The sequence below is a fragment of the Helianthus annuus genome, chromosome 10 (genome assembly GCF_002127325.2).
Source record: "Helianthus annuus cultivar XRQ/B chromosome 10, HanXRQr2.0-SUNRISE, whole genome shotgun sequence".
Classification (NCBI taxonomy): Eukaryota; Viridiplantae; Streptophyta; class Magnoliopsida; order Asterales; family Asteraceae; genus Helianthus; species Helianthus annuus.
In genome coordinates, this window is record NC_035442.2 from 23,769,384 (window position 1) to 23,786,679 (window position 17,296).

Genomic DNA, 17,296 nt, shown 5'->3' on the forward strand with positions numbered 1-17,296 from the left:
CTCAGACTAATTAGTCGAGGGTAACGTCACCTTCAAAAGAGGGGCCTGCCATAATTTGCATTAATAACTTAATTCATTATCTTTCAATAATCCGACCCTTTAGGATTGTATCCTTGCTGACTCAAACTACTGGGTTGAGGGTAACGTCACCTTCAAAAAATGGGCCTACTACAATAACTAAGATAATCTCTTAAACAAGTGCAAACGTGCAAAAATAATCAAAGGTTACACTATACACGAGTCGGATCCAAGTGATTCATCTTGTCTATCTGTTTTATTTTTATTTTTATTTTTCAGTATTTAGTTAGTTTTATTTTCTTAGTTTTAAAATCTTTTCTAACATTTTGATTTGATTAGACGTTGAGGATAAACCGGCACTAAAAGCTCTTGTGTCCTTGGACGACCTCGGTATCTTACCAACACTATACTACGTCCACGATGTGTGCACTTGCCCATATGTGTGTGTAGTGTTAGTAAATATCGTGTTTTATAAATTTAAAACTTGGCTAAAAAGTGTAAAAAGGGCTTAAAATATATACCTAAAACATATACACACTAGCACGCATCAAGTTTTTGGCGCCGTTGCCGGGGACACAAGGATTTTAAGAAAGTTAGGAATCAACGGCCTAATCATTTTTTTATTTTATTTTTTTTTAAGATTTTTTCTAGTTTTTCAGCTTCTGCAGAGCTCAGCACGGGCCATGCCTGGTCGGACACGGGCCGTGCCCAGCAGTGTTACTGGCAGTTTTTAGTTTTCCGAGTTACAGAAGGCTGACCACGGGGCCGTGTCGGTGCAACACGGGGCCGTGTCCAACTCTCCAGTAACAGGGATCCGGAAAACAATCACTGTAACTCCGACCACGGGCCGTGTTCACTGAGCACGGAGCCATGGTGAACCTTCTGACCAACATTCTTTTCTGTTTTTGTTGCAGGACTTGGAACCAGACACCACCTCTACGTAGTGTATGAGCTCCAGTTCTAATAAAGATATAAAAGAACCTCTAGAAGAACCCGAACGCTTTCTCAGAAAAAGACTCAAAGCTAAAAACCAAGAGAAGGTTTCGGGGAACCCACTTCCAATGCGGACCAACGTACCCTCATGGATTATCTACGACCCACCGTAGGTAATCTCGGCGCCGCTATCAATGCACCGAATGTTGAAGCCAATAACTTCGAACTTCAGCCGCATTTGATACAGATGCTTCAAAACTCTGCAACCTTCCATGGGCTTGCGGATGAGGATCCCCATCTACATATTACTAATTTCTTAGAAATATGTGATACCTTTCGGATCAATGGAGCATCAAATGACGCCATCCGCCTCCGAATGTTTCCTTTTTCACTAAAAGACCGAGCAAAGGCTTGGCTTAACACCCTCCCAGTTGGTTCGGTAAACACCTGGGATGAACTAGCCCAAAAATTTCTATATAAGTATTTCCCTCCCGCTAAAACGGCTAAATTAATGACTGAAATTAATACTTACTCGCAAGACGAGGGGGAATCCTTATATGAAACTTGGGAAAGATTCAAGGAGCTATTACGAAAGTGTCCTCATCATGGTCTTGCAGTGTGGCAACAAGTATCCACCTTCTATAATGGATTGTTGCCACATACTAGACAAACACTTGACTCTAGCTCCGGGGGACTTTTAGGTAATCGCCGCCCGCAAGAAATATATAATCAGACTGAGGAAATTGCTCAAACCAATTTTCAATGGCACACTCCCCGAGGCAATAAATCTATTGCCCCGGGCGCCCATAAGGTTGATGAAAGCACTTCTTTACAAGCCCAAATCGAGCCCCTTTCTTCAAAAATTAAAAAGTTAGAAATGACAAAAACAGTCTCGGTTATGGCTTGTGAAGGGTGTGGTGGGCCACATGAAAATTGGAGTTGTATGAAAGAAACAGATGATCAAACAGAGTCGGTAAACTACATTGATAATAGACCTTGGCCGTCGGGTCCACCAACAGGCACCTACAACCAAGGATGGCGTAACCACCCTAACCTTGGTTGGAGAGAACCCGGAAATAGTAGTAACCAACAAAACCTAAATCAACGAACAAACTTTCAACAACCAAGGAATGAGTCACAAAATTTTTCTCAACAACAAGGTGGACGAGAGAGGCTTGAAGATACTATATCTCGCCTCATCTCCGACACTGAAAAGAAAAACTCGGATAGGTTTCTACAATTAGAATCGAATTTTAGAAATCAACAAGCTAGTATTCAAAACATCGAAAAACAAATAAGTCAACTAGCCCAAAATTTCTCCGAGAGACCACAAGGCGCTTTACCAAGCAATACCGAAACAAACCCAAAGGCACAAGTTCATCTCATAACACTACGGAACCGTACCGTGGGTCCTGCGGAAGGCCCGCCGCCTACCGAGGAGACCGCAACACCGCCCCAACAAGAGAAGGGTTCTCCTCCCTCACCAGAGCCTACCAAGGCTCCTCGAGTTCCATACCCGGTGGGTTAATCCGTCAAAAGACCAATGAGCAATTCGAAAAATTCGAAAGTCTACTAAAACAATTGCATGTCAACATTCCTTTCATTGACGTCCTAACCCAAATGCCTAAATACTCTAAGTTCATGAGGGACTTCCTCACTCATAAAAGGAAAATTGAAACATTGCAATTAGTTAACTTAGGCGAAGAATGCTCTGCTCTCGTACTCAACAAACTCCCCCAAAAGAAAATTGATCCCGGAAGCTTCACAATTCCTTGCTCGATCGGGGACTCCCCCGTTCGTAATGCACTAGCCGACCTTGGGGCTAGCATTAATCTCATGCCCGCATCAATGTTCAAAAGACTCGGCCTAGGAAAAACGAGTCCTACAAAAATGAGTATACAACTTGCTGATCGATCCGTCAAATTCCCGCAAGGTGTGTAGGATCGTTTTCGGCCCTGAATGAGTCGATCAGAAGAATTCCTATCCAAAAAAAGAGGCGGAAACTAATGCTTTGGTGCGATTTCAGCTGGATTCATTTTAAACTGTTGTTGTATTGATCACAGAAACAATTACAAGCTCTGACAACACTTCGGCAGCACTTCGTGGCTTACCAGAAGGCAACACCTACAACTATTCTAGTGATTTCGCTCATACAACCCTATTTATAGAGAACATGATTTCGCTCTTATGTACATGACATATAAGCGAAACCTCACAGTTACCATATAAGCGAAACCTCACAGTTACCATATAAGCGAAACCTGGCTTTGAAACATGAGCGAAATCCTATCTATGACACATAAGCGAAATCAGTTCTAACACATGTTTCCTGATTTTCGTGCCCTGTTCTAACCTATACACTACAAGACTCGATGTAAGACGTAGTCGACAGATGGATGCACCAACAAACTCCCCCTCGGATGTTGACGGAGTCTTAGTGTCGAGTCTTCGATTGTCAACTTTAAGTCTTTATCAGTCTTCGATCTTCCTCTGAAGTATTTGTCATTGCAAGAATCCTCATTCTTTCTTTCTATCATCAACAAACTCCTCTCTCTCGAGTGTTAAATCTTTAAACTTTATCAGCATCAACAAATCCAGAATCAGCACTAGCTTTCTCTGCTTTATCTCGGTGTCTTCAGACTCCCCCTCTCAATCTGCTGGGATCGTAGTCTGGAATTCTTTCATTCACTCTAAGATTGTGATCAGGCTCTCATCTGGTTCAAGATTGTCACCTGGCACACATTTACCTGCACAATCTCTACCCAACACATAAGTTTCTTTTAAAGATTAAGCCTTTAAACTTTAAGAAACTATCGTAAAAAGCTTTTAATAATAATTTTTCATTCAAGATCTTTTTCTAGCTCTTATCATGCAAACTTAACAACTTCACATACTCTTTCCCAAACCTGTTCGTCATGTTTAGCACTTGGAATTTCGAAAATCAGCTTCTCAACATCAGTTTGTCGAAAATCTTTTTGAATTTTACAAAAATTTATGCTAAAACACACTAAACTCTTTTTTTTGGGATTTTCTGAAAGAAAGTAAATGCAGAAACTGAATATTTACAGACAAAATTTTTTGTGAGTTCGTGCAAGAGGATCATATCAGTTTTTGAGACAAATCACTAACACCGTTAAGCTTGATTACATTTTAAGTTCTAAACAATTCACCTAGATTGTCAGTATGTTTGTCCTCTTAAATTTTCACACAAAGTTCAACTGTTTCGAGATACGCAATTAGTGTCTTAATTACTTAAACTTTTTCGAGTGTCCCACTACTTGAATATACTCCCGTATCCAGATCCCAATATTCAGTCTTACAGGTGAGTATACCACATATGATATCTGTAAAGGGGTTATGTGCGAGGGCCGTGAGAGCTCAGGTCGATACTTCCGTATACGCAGAGAGATGACGGCTTCGACTTTTCGGTGTGTCCCCTTTAGAGGATCTTTTTATTACAACAACAGCGACTATCAATTTTATTGTTTCATCAACTTGCTGAGGGCGAGCTTATATTTCAAAGCTTTTGCGAAAAGCATTATCCGAAGACTAGGTCAGTACTTCCATACAACAGAAGTCCCGGGATAATACCCCAGATATCACTGAGCATAAAGACCTAGTATCTCAGAAGACGGGACCTTTCAAACAAGATTTCATGGGTTACCTATATGTCCAAGAAGTTGTTAACCCACAGAACAAGCAAGTTTGTATTTAGGTTTATATCTCGTTACAGTCTACTAAATGTGTAAAAACCTACCGACATATCTGCAGTGAGATTGTTTATCACATTTTATCTTTACATTTCTTTAGCATGCTGTGATAGTCCACTGATGTACTATCATTTCCTCTTTTATGCAACAAAAAACTCATTTTTCAGTTTTATCATGTTTTTGGCTTTTTCAAATTTTCTGATGTTTTTGGATTTTCTGAAAATCTCTTACTCCCCCTAAAATTCAAAAACATTTAAAGAAATTGAAAACAAACTATACAGAACATGACAACTGATATCGAATTCCCTCAATTCTCCACCCGCTTGGCATAAACAATCAGAACTCCCCCTCATAACAAACTATTTTCCCATAATGATTTCAAAACACTTAAGTTTATTTTAATCAGAATGGTTTTTCCGGAAAATAAGTTTTGTTGATTTTACCACTTGTAAAGTTTGGGGATCAAATCATCACTTTGTTTTACCAATCTTTTGAATGATAGTTAATTCAAGTTCAATCGAATGACCTTGATTAACCACTTGTAGAGTCAACCTTAACCAATTTCTGAACCACTTGTAAAAATCACAAACCTACACCTCAAACCTGTTTTTCAACCAATTACCATCTGTTGGTTGTATTCTCAAGGTGCCGATTCCTACTCCACGCTTACAAACCTGGGAGTTCCGGCAAGTCCTGCAAAACTTCTCAAATACAGATTAAGAAAGATGCTGATTCATGATCCACGAATACCAACTTGGGATCTCTGGCAAGGCAGGTTTTTATTCTTTGAAAAATATATCCACCCAAGCCTGACCTTCCTTGGGTGTATCATCCTCATCTTCTTCATCTTTGCTTTTAACGGACTTGTGAACACGTCTTTTAGAAGCATAAAAATCTTTGAGACTTTTGGCCTTACCATTGACCATTTGTCCAAAGATGCGTTTCACATTTCCGTTGAAAGTCTTTTCAACATCAAATTTCTTCTTGTCAGAATAAAATTGATTTGAAATTTCAATTTTTCCAACTTTCTTCATAAAATTTTCAGCACGCAATGGTGAAAAATTTTCATCGTTCATAGTTGGAACTAATCTTTCAACGTTTTTCTCAACACGTGGCTCCTCTGATTTTGTGGAATCAGATTCATCACCAAAATTGTTACCTGAACCTTTCACAACCCACTTTTGATTTATTACATTTTCTTTTCTTTTAAAAACACTCTTTGAACATTCTCTCTTCTCAAAGGTCGAATTTTCAAAGCCAGTAAACTTTTGGGTTTTCAGTTCAGTGTTATCCACAACTTTCTCTTTCAATTTATCAGAAACTTCCTGTTTTGGTTTGAACATCTTCGGAAAATCCCTAGCAATATGACCAACAGTTTTACACTGAAAACATGTTCTCTTTTCAATCTTTTTTTGAACATCGTTCTTCTTCAGCTCTTCTTGCTTCTTGGCAAGGAATTCTTGATCCGTCTGCTTTCTGAACATTTGTTCGTTCTTAGCCTCTGATGTTTTCCCTGAAACAAACACAGTTTTTGGTTTATAAACTTTTTCATTTTTATAATTTTTCGATGGAACAAAACCTAATCCTTTCTTTTTGAAATTACAATTATGGTTTGGTTTCTTTTGGAAACTATAACCACAATTGTAACCCATTTTCTTGTTAATTCTTTGTTGATCTCTTGAAGTGTATTGTTTAGGTTTTTCAGTAAGATTTAAATCTTTTATTTCAGAAATATTAATTTCTGTTAATTTGAAAACGTTTTTGATCATTTCTGGTTTAACACCTCTTATTGGAAAAGCTTCATCAGAATATAATTTGTCAGAATCTTTCAAAGTATATGCCACTTTGAATGATTCATCATTCAAATTAGATTTTGATAGCAAAAATTGTTTGTCATAAACTCGTTTGTCCTTCTTGACTGTTGACTTTAACGCATCGAACTCAGACTTTGACTTGGATTTGAACTCTGGTTTTAACTCCTCACAGTCATTTTTATCTAACACCTGATCGACCACACTTTTTATCAACTTTGACTCATGATCAGTGTCTGATGACGTGTACGTGACATCAATATTTTTTGGCAAGTTATCCGACGGCCCAGACTCCCATTGTAAGTTTATTGCCTTTTGACTCTTTCGGAATTTGGATTTCGAGGTGAATATCCATTTTCGACCGGGGGCGGACATCTATTGTAGACCACACTTGGTTTCTTACCAGAAATCTTCATTTTATCTTCGTCTTCTATCACAGATTTCTCTTCTTCTGAAGTCTTTACTTCTTCAAAAGTCTTCAAATTCTCCACAACCGGATAAATCTTGTCAACAACAAAAGTAGAACATGAGTAACTTTCTAATAACTTGTTGACTCTCTCAGTCTCGATTCTTTGTGTTTCCAACTTTAATTCCAGTTCAGCACACTTCTTTATGTGAAAATTAACATCATCAAGCTGCCTCAGATACGCTCTCTTCAGTGTATTCATTGCCACAACTTGTTCACCGTTTGAATCAGTATACTTGTTGATTTCTCTGTTCATTGTATCATAGGATTCTTTCAATCTGTTTATGTTATGCAGCAATTCATTGTTCTGCTTGATTAAAGAATCACAGTTCATGCACTTTTCAGGAACTTTGACATGTTCTACATCAACTTTGACTTCAAATTCAGGAACATCCTTGACTATTCTGTTTGATCGTAAAAATTCAGCTCTTCTCTTTTTCTCGGCTTCAGCTTCAGATTTTAATCTCTCTTCCTCTTCTTCCTCTTCTTCAAGCTTTCTTCGTCTTGCTTCAGTAGCTTCCATTACTTTTCTGCACTTTTTGGCACATTTTAAATCGTAGGCAGTTGCAATAAAAGCGTTAACATTTGAAGTGTTTTTGGACATCTCTTTGGCCATGAGTTCTTGCTCTGAGCAAAAATTGTCCCAACAGAAACCTTCATCCAACTTTTCATCATCTTGTTCTGCCAAACACACTTTGCTGTTTGTTGGAAGATACTTATCCCAGCTAAAGTTATCATATTTGCCCTGATTAACTAAACATGCTCTTTTTGATCCTTCAATCACATCTCTCCCGTGTGCAGTTTGTGCCTGATGCGGTGCTGGTGGTGTGATTTGATTATAAATCGCCTTTTTGTGATAATCGTTGTTTCCAAAAGGATTCTGGGCTCCACTAGCTTCACGATTTTTGCACTCCCTCTTGAAATACCCTTTTTCCCTGCAATGAAAACATGTAACTTTAGATTTATCAAAGCCTAAAGTTGAAACATTTGCATCACGGAAATCATCTCTTCCCGTAATTTGTTTAAACTTCTTAGCTCGTCTCAACACACTAGCCATGCACCATTTAATGTCCATCAATTCCATTTCCTCAGCATCGATTTGATCGTAATCTTCTTTCGTGAGCATTGGATTACCGATCTTTCTGGCCACAAAACTACTATTGGATTCCAACACCATTCCCAACAAAGACATTTGATTTTTAGCTACTTCTTCAGAATAATCCTGATCACTTTCAAGATTTAATACAATATTGCATTGAAGTTTTCTTCCGTTCTTTGTTGCAGAAATGTTTGGATCGAATGATGAAAATCTTGTGCTGCTTGATCCATGAGTTTTCTTTTCAGAAGAGTCTTTCACACTGAAAGTGATGCGTGTCAGTGTATATATGTTTTTAGATATATATTTAAGCCCTTTTTACACTTTTAGCCAAGTTTTAAATTTATAAAACACGATATTCACTAACACTAAACACACATATGGGCAAGTGCACCCATCGTGGACGTAGTATAGTGTTGGTAAGATACCGAGGTCGTCCAAGGACACAAGAGCTTTTAATACCGGTTTATCCTCAACGTCTAATCAAATCAAAAAGGTTAGAAAATGTTTTAAACTAAGAAAAGTAAAAACTAACTAAATGCTGAAAAATAAAATAAAATAAAAACAGATAGACAAGATGAATCACTTGGATCCGACACGTGTATTAGTATAACCTTTGATTATTTTCGCACTTTTGCACTTGTTTAAGAGATTATCTTAGTTATTGTAGTAGGCCCCTCTTTTGAAGGCGACGTTACCCTCAACCCAGTAGTTTGAGTCAGCAAGGATACAATCCTAAAGGGTCGGATTATTGAAAGATAATGAATTAAGTTATTAATGCAAATTGTGGTAGGCCCCGCTTTTGGCGGTGACGTTACCCTCGGCTAAGTAGTCTGAGTCAGCAGGGATACAGTCCTAAATAGCCGGGTTATAGTATTAATAGTAGTTAACTTATGAGGGGGTCAAAGAGTTTGGATCCCCGCCATCCAATACCTATGGGCATTGAAGGAGATCCTACTAAATTTGACCCAGGTCCCAAGCAGGACCTCTAAACGCTGAACAAGGGCAAGACCTTTACCAAACCGTTCCCTTAACCCCCGACCAGGTAGCCAACATACCTCCATATAGACCGTGGAGATATGAATGGTGAAAATCCTTTATTTTATATAGACAGTAAAATAATGCCAAGACACCACGGACAAACGATAAGGAAAGATCACCTTCAACATAAGTAACTAGTTATTAAAGTCATTAATACAAAACCAAATAAAAAGTGCAAAAGATTAAAAATAAAAAGTATTATACTAAACACTTGTCTTCACCAAGTGATGTAAGAGACTTAGGCAAACATGGCCTTGATTGTCAAGAACTCTTACAATCAATCTTGGATCCCGAGACGACTCACACACTCTATGATGGACAATGGATGATGGTGGTGGATGATGGTGTTATGGTGGTGGTGGGTGGTGGATGAAGTGTGAGAGAGGTGGTGTGCCAAGGGATGAGAGAGAATGAAACCAAGCTCCTCTATTTATAGGCTGAACAGAACGCTGGACACGGCCCCGTGTCCGCTGGACACGGCCCCGTGCCCGTCTGACATTCTCTCTCTTCATTAATTGTAATTGCGAATTACAATTAATGCGCCTGCTGTACTTTCACCACGCCCCCGTGCTCGCTGGACACGGCCCCGTGGTGAGCAATGGAAGCTTCTACTGGTTTGTCTTTTCTGCTGCTTCCTGGGCACGCCCCCGTGTTCGCTGGACACGGGGCGTGTTCAGACTCTGTTTCTTTCTCTTTGCCTTGGGAGGTGCCGTTGAGGGTCCAGACAGTCCACTTTTGTTCCTTTTCTTGTATTTTTGGTAGAATTAGTAGTCTTTTTGCTTCTTTTGTGATTTTGAGCTCATTTCATCCTGAAAATACAAAAGGAAGACAAAAACACTCTTTTTCCAACATTAGTACTTAAAAAGGGTTAGTTTTATGCCTTAATTGATGTGTTTTATATGTTGCATTTTACACACATCAAATACCCCCACACTTGAACTTTTGCTTGTCCTCAAGCAAAACTCTTTAAATGTGGCTTACACTCCCAAATGGAATAGGTAGAAGAGAAGTTTTTTAGCTTGTCCTAGAGTGTCGGGAATCCAAGGTTTTTATAGGTTTTATTTTTATTTATTTACAGTCCTATTCGTCATGATTTATTTTTGAACGTTTCATAAGACAAATTACTTAATCGGGCATAACGTGCCTTATAAAATTCCATTTATATACAAGTTCACATACCTCACGGGAGATCACTCAACACTCGGCCGAAGGTGTATATTTTAGTGAATCACTCGAGAGCGGCACGGAACTTACGTCTTCCATAGGCTTGCCAAGCAATCAATCCTCCTCCTTTTTAACTTTTTACCTTTGTAAATATCAAGAGGACTTTTGGGGTGAAGGCTTGGGTTTAAAGGTGGGTGGTTGGTTAGTGGTTAGTAAAAAGGGCGAAAATCGTAGCAAGTGTCGGTTTTCGTAAAATACCTTGTTTTTAGTGACTTATTATTTTTGAAGTATTTCTCCAAATAAGCTTTTGTAGCTTTTGTTTGTTTTTGACTTCATATATATATATATATATATATATATATATATATTTTTTTTTTTTGATGTCACATGAAAGGGCAAGTTGACGAAAAACCGAGCTTGTTACTAAAATAAAAGGTGAAAAAAAAATGAAAAAGGTTTTTGGTGGGTAAAAAGGGTTTTTTGTTTTTTTTTTTTTGGGTAATGAAATGAAAGGTTTAGGCTCAAAGGGGTTTTCTAGGGGGATTTTTGGGTAGGTAAAAAAAAATGAAAAATAATGGTTTTGAAAGAAAAATAGTTAGTCCTAATGCCTCCATCATTTACTTACTTGGGTTTAAGTTGGTAAGGGCCGGGAATGTATCGTCGTGGCAAGTTCTAGATCTGTAAAAACCGAGCGGCTATTCACACAAGAAACGAAAAATGAGCATTTAATCTAAATATGTGTATTTTTTTTATGCTCAATAAAGGCTCAAAACTCACTTTTGTGGGAATGGGTATTTAATGTGACCAAGCATATATAATCGAATTTTTAACTAGACTTGTTATACCGTTTCATAATTTTCTTATGTTAGTTCTTTTTATCACGACGCTATCGGTTGTAAACTTGTAAAAATATAACCTTTTTAGAACTTGTTATTCCCAACTTAAACTAAAACAAGTAAATAAAAAAATGTGAAAATGTTTTTGAAAAAAAAATTTGGGGTGTTTAGCGGTTCCAATAGAGTTTTGTGTAAGGCTTGTGTTTAGGATTTTGCAAAATTTCAAGGTTTTAGCATCCCCCCACACTTAAATTACACATTGTCCTCAATGTGTCCAAAAATAAAGTTTTTGGTTGATTAGAATGTATAAAAGTGTGTTAAAAAGCAAAGATTTATGTTACTGGCATCCTGGACACGGCCCCGTGGTGACCGGGCACGGCCCCGTGGTCAAGTGCCAGTAACAAAAATTACAGAATTGAAACAGAAGCCTGGACACGGGGGCGTGTCCGCTGAACACGGCCCGTGTCCAGTTACCTGAACTGGGTGATTTTTCTGCAGGGGGCTCAGCACGGGGCCGTGTTGGTTGGGCACGGCCCGTGTTGAGCCTTCTGTTATGGAGATTTTTGTCGGGTTGTTCTGTTCTTCGTGCATGGTTCCATTTTTCTCGTTCCCTTTTTCATCCATTACCACCATGAGTGTGTTTTATTCTGAAAAAACTAAAAGATTAAACTAAACATAAGGATAGATCCGCGGAATGCCTCCGTGGTGCGCCACGTTTATAAGGGTCCTTGGCTAGACCCGATTCCCGGCTATATATCTTCTGAGTGGAGTGCCTTGCCTCCCAAATTACACCGTCGGAGAGCGGCATCCAAACTTGAATCAATAACCTTCATGTAGTTGACCGGATCGTCGTCCTCTATTCTCTTCCCAACTCCGAACTTCACCTCATCGTCCCCATACCTCAAAGTGAGTGTCCCGTCATTCATGTCTACCACTGCTTGTGCTGTGGCAAGGAAGGGCCTCCCTGGAATAAGGGGGACTTCGGTGTCTTCCTCCATGTCGAGTATGACAAAGTCAACTGGATAAACGAATCTGCTTACCCTTACCAAGACATCTTCGATGACACCCTGCGGGAACTTGACTGATCGATCCGCGAGTTGTATGCTTATTTTTGTAGGGCTCGTGGTTCCCAAGCCAAGCCTTTTGAACATTGATGAGGGCATGAGGTTAATGCTAGCCCCTAAGTCGGCTAGGGCATTGCGAACGGGTGATTCCCCTATTGAGCATGGAATCGTGAAACTTCCGGGATCGATTTTCTTTTGGGGTAGTTTATTGAGTACGAGGGCAGAGCATTCTTCGCCTAAGTTAACTAATTGCAAATTTTCAATTTTCTTTTTATGTGTAAGGAAGTCCCTCATAAATTTAGAGTATTTGGGCATTTGGGTTAGGACTTCGATAAAAGGAATATTGACATGCAATTGTTTTAACAGACTTTCGAATTTTGCGAACTGCTCATTGGTCTTTTGACGAATTAACCTACCGGGGTACGGAACTCGAGGAGCCTTGGTAGGCTTTGTTGATGGGGGAGGTTCCTTTTCCTGCAGATGTGTTGGCGTTGTTTCTTCTGTTGCTGGAGGTACTTCTGCAGGCCCTACGGTGCGGTTTCGTAGTGTGATGAGGTGAACTTGCGCCTTTGGGTTAGTTTCGGTATTGCTAGGTAATGCGCCTTGCGGTCTCTCGGAAAAATTTTGAGCTAGTTGATTTATTTGTTTTTCTATGTTTTGAATGCTAGCTTGTTGATTCCTAAAATTTGATTCTAATTGTAGGAATCTTTCCGAGTTTTTCTTATCAGTGTCAGAGACGAGGCGAGATATAGTATCTTCGAGCCTTTCTCGTCCACCTTGTTGTTGAGTGAAATTTTGTGACTCATTTCTTGATTGCTGAAAGTTTGTTCGTTGCGTTTGTTGGTTACTACTATTGCCGGTTTCCCTCCAACCAAGGTTTGGGTGGTTTCGCCATCCTTGGTTGTAAGTTCCCGTTGGAGGACCCGACGGCCTAGGTCTATTATCAATGTAGTTTACCATTTCTTGTTGATCATCCGTTTCTTTCATGCAACTCCAATTTTCATGTGACCCACCACACCCTTCACAAGCCATAACCGAGACTGTTTTTGTCATTTCTAATTTTTTTATTTTTGAAGAAAGGGCCTCGATTTGGGCTTGTAAAGAGGTGTTTTCGTCGACCTTATGGGCGCCCGGGGCGATAGACTTATTTCCCCGGGGGGTGTGCCATTGAAAATTGGTTTGAGCAATTTCCTCAATCTGATTATATATTTCGTGTGGGCGTCGATTACCTAAAAGTCCCCCGGAGCTAGAATCAAGTGTGTGCCTAGTATGTGGCAACAATCCATTGTAGAAAGTGGATACTTGTTGCCATATTGCGAGGCCGTGATGGGGACACTTGCGTAATAGTTCCTTGAACCTTTCCCAAGTTTCATATAAGGATTCCCCATCCTCTTGTGAGTATGTATTAATTTCAGCCATTAATTTAGCAGTTTTATAAGGAGGGAAATACTTATATAGAAACTTTTGGGCTAGTTCATCCCAGGTGTTTACCGATCCAGCTGGGAGGGTGTTGAGCCAAGCTTTCGCTCGGTCTTTCAGTGAGAATGGAAACATACGGAGGCGGATGGCGTCATTTGATGCTCCATTGATCCGAAAGGTATCACATATTTCTAATAAATTAGTTATATGTAGATGGGGATCCTCGTCCGCAAGCCCGTGAAAGGTTGCGGAGTTTTGGAGCATTTGTATCAAGTGCGGTCGAAGTTCGAAGTTATTGGCTTCGACATTCGGGGCATTGATAGCGGCGCCTAGATTACCTACGGTGGGCCGTAGATAATCCATAAGGGTACGTTGGTCCGCCATTGGGGGTGGATCACCCGAAACCTTCTCTTGGTTTTTGGCTTTTAACCTTTTTCTGAGAAAGCGTTCGGGTTCTTCTAATGGTTCCTTTATGTCTTTATTGGAACTGGAGCTCATACACTACGCGAGGTTGGCGTCGGGTTCCAAGTCCTGTAATAAAAACAGAAAAGAATGTCGGTCAGATGGTTCACCACGGCCCCGTGTTCAGCGAACACGGCCCCGTGGTCGGAATTACAGTGATTGTTTTTCAGATCCCAGTTACTGGAAGTTGGACACGGCCCCGTGTTGCACCGACACGGCCCCGTGGTCAGCCTTCTGTAACTTGAAAAACAAAAACTGCCAGTAACGTTGCTGAGCACGGCCCGTGTCCGACCAGGCACGGCCCCGTGCTGAGCTCTGCAGAAGCTGAAAAATCTAAAAAAAATCCTAAAAAAATTAAAGAAAAATAAAAATATGATTAGGCCGTTGATTCCTAACTTTTTTAAAATCCTTGTGTCCCCGGCAGCGGCGCCAAAAACTTGATGTGTGTCAGTGTATATATGTTTTTAGATATATATTTAAGCCCTTTTTACACTTTTAGCCAAGTTTTAAATTTATAAAACACGATATTCACTAACACTAAACACACATATGGGCAAGTGCACCCATCGTGGACGTAGTATAGTGTTGGTAAGATACCGAGGTCGTCCAAGGACACAAGAGCTTTTAATACCGGTTTATCCTCAACGTCTAATCAAATCAAAAAGGTTAGAAAATGTTTTAAACTAAGAAAAGTAAAAACTAACTAAATGCTGAAAAATAAAATAAAATAAAAACAGATAGACAAGATGAATCACTTGGATCCGACACGTGTATTAGTATAACCTTTGATTATTTTCGCACTTTTGCACTTGTTTAAGAGATTATCTTAGTTATTGTAGTAGGCCCCTCTTTTGAAGGCGACGTTACCCTCAACCCAGTAGTTTGAGTCAGCAAGGATACAATGCTAAAGGGTCGGATTATTGAAAGATAATGAATTAAGTTATTAATGCAAATTGTGGTAGGCCCCGCTTTTGGCGGTGACGTTACCCTCGGCTAAGTAGTCTGAGTCAGCAGGGATACAGTCCTAAATAGCCGGGTTATAGTATTAATAGTAGTTAAATTATGAGGGGGTCAAAGAGTTTGGATCCCCGCCATCCAATACCTATGGGCATTGAAGGAGATCCTACTAAATTTGACCCAGGTCCCAAGCAGGACCTCTAAACGCTGAACAAGGGCAAGACCTTTACCAAACCGTTCCCTTAACCCCCGACCAGGTAGCCAACATACCTCCATATAGACCGTGGAGATATGAATGGTGAAAATCCTTTATTTTATATAGACAGTAAAATAATGCCAAGACACCACGGACAAACGATAAGGAAAGATCACCTTCAACATAAGTAACTAGTTATTAAAGTCATTAATACAAAACCAAATAAAAAGTGCAAAAGATTAAAAATAAAAAGTATTATACTAAACACTTGTCTTCACCAAGTGATGTAAGAGACTTAGGCAAACATGGCCTTGATTGTCAAGAACTCTTACGATCAATCTTGGATCCCGAGACGACTCACACACTCTATGATGGACAATGGATGATGGTGGTGGATGATGGTGTTATGGTGGTGGTGGGTGGTGGATGAAGTGTGAGAGAGGTGGTGTGCCAAGGGATGAGAGAGAATGAAACCAAGCTCCTCTATTTATAGGCTGAACAGAACGCTGGACACGGCCCCGTGTCCGCTGGACACGGCCCCGTGCCCGTCTGACATTCTCTCTCTTCATTAATTGTAATTGCGAATTACAATTAATGCGCCTGCTGTACTTTCACCACGCCCCCGTGCTCGCTGGACACGGCCCCGTGGTGAGCAATGGAAGCTTCTACTGGTTTGTCTTTTCTGCTGCTTCCTGGGCACGCCCCCGTGTTCGCTGGACACGGGGCGTGTTCAGACTCTGTTTCTTTCTCTTTGCCTTGGGAGGTGCCGTTGAGGGTCCGGGCAGTCCACTTTTGTTCCTTATCTTGTATTTTTGGTAGAATTAGTAGTCTTTTTGCTTCTTTTGTGATTTTGAGCTCATTTCATCCTGAAAATACAAAAGGAAGACAAAAACACTCTTTTTCCAACATTAGTACTTAAAAAGGGTTAGTTTTATGCCTTAATTGATGTGTTTTATATGTTGCATTTTACACACATCAGAAAGCAGTTTCAATTTTTGGAGAATGATTTGTTGTTCCAGTAACACCACTCTTGTAGTACAAACTGATGTCCTGTTCTCCATCATAGTTCTTAATCCTGGCTATCTTCCTCTGCTCCATCTCTTGAGCTTCCAGGTGTTTGATGAAGTCTCCCATTGTCAAATTTTTATAATCCTTTCGGTTGGATCTCAGCATCATCAGAAACGTTCCCCAAGTTTCATGAGGTAGCGCATCTGCAAGTTTTTCAATCAATTCATCAGTATCATTTTTAATACCAAGTTTCGACATATTTCTCTCCAAGTTACAATATCTTTCTATAATTTGCTTGGTGTTTTCAGATTTTAATCCCCAAAATAGATCAAACTCTTTCTTCATGAGAGACATTTTGTTTTTGAGCATATCATCACTTCCAACAAATTTTGCTTCCAATTCTGTCCAAATTGAATAAGCAGTTCCATCATGTTGAAGCAATATCAAAATATCTTCTTTTATCGCTTGCTGAAGCAGACTCGCCATCAGTTTCTCATCCCTATATTTCTTTTTATCCTCAGTACTCATTTCTCTAATTGTTAACTGAGCATTATTCCTTGTGGGCCTAACATATGGTTCTTCAGTGTGTTCCCAAACATCCAAATGATATGCCTCAACCCAATTTCCAAACCGTTCGGACCACGCATTATAATCATCAATATCCATGAGCTTAGGTGGTTTTTGAGACGTCCCGGTTTCACTTTCAAGTAAAGCATTCTGTGTGATTGAAATCGGACTAGCAAAGGCATTATAGAATTCGTTATCCATTGTTCAATTGTCAAAAGTTCACTAAATCCAAGTTTAGGCAAAATCAGGTTCTTGGAGCAAAATCCCAAGTGTCACAAAAACGAAATCCCAATTGTCACAATAGGCGAAATCTCAAGTTGTCACAAAAGCGAAATCCCAAGTTGTCACAAAAGCGAAATCTCAAGTGCACAATAAGCGAAATCCCAAGGTCACAATAAGCGAAATCCCAAGGTCACAATAAGCGAAATCAGATTTGTTCCTTGGAGCGAAATCCTATAGTGACACTGGAGCGAAATTAGGCTGGTACTTTGGACCTCAAGAGCGAAATCAGATTGTTCCAATAAGCGAAATCAAGACAAACTAGCTGC

At 39.7% G+C, this 17,296-nt stretch overlaps 2 non-coding genes across 2 annotated transcripts; one reads left to right on the forward strand and one right to left on the reverse strand.

Annotated features, from left to right (window-relative positions):
• Positions 1-1,456: 1,456 nt before the first annotated feature.
• LOC118483465 lies at positions 1,457-1,563 on the reverse strand. The gene has a single exon (XR_004870754.1). It is a non-coding gene; the product is annotated as a small nucleolar RNA R71 (small nucleolar RNA).
• An 11,894-nt stretch (positions 1,564-13,457) lies between these two features.
• LOC118483481 lies at positions 13,458-13,564 on the forward strand. Its single transcript, XR_004870770.1, has one exon. It is a non-coding gene; the product is annotated as a small nucleolar RNA R71 (small nucleolar RNA).
• The last annotated feature ends 3,732 nt before the right edge of the window (positions 13,565-17,296 follow it).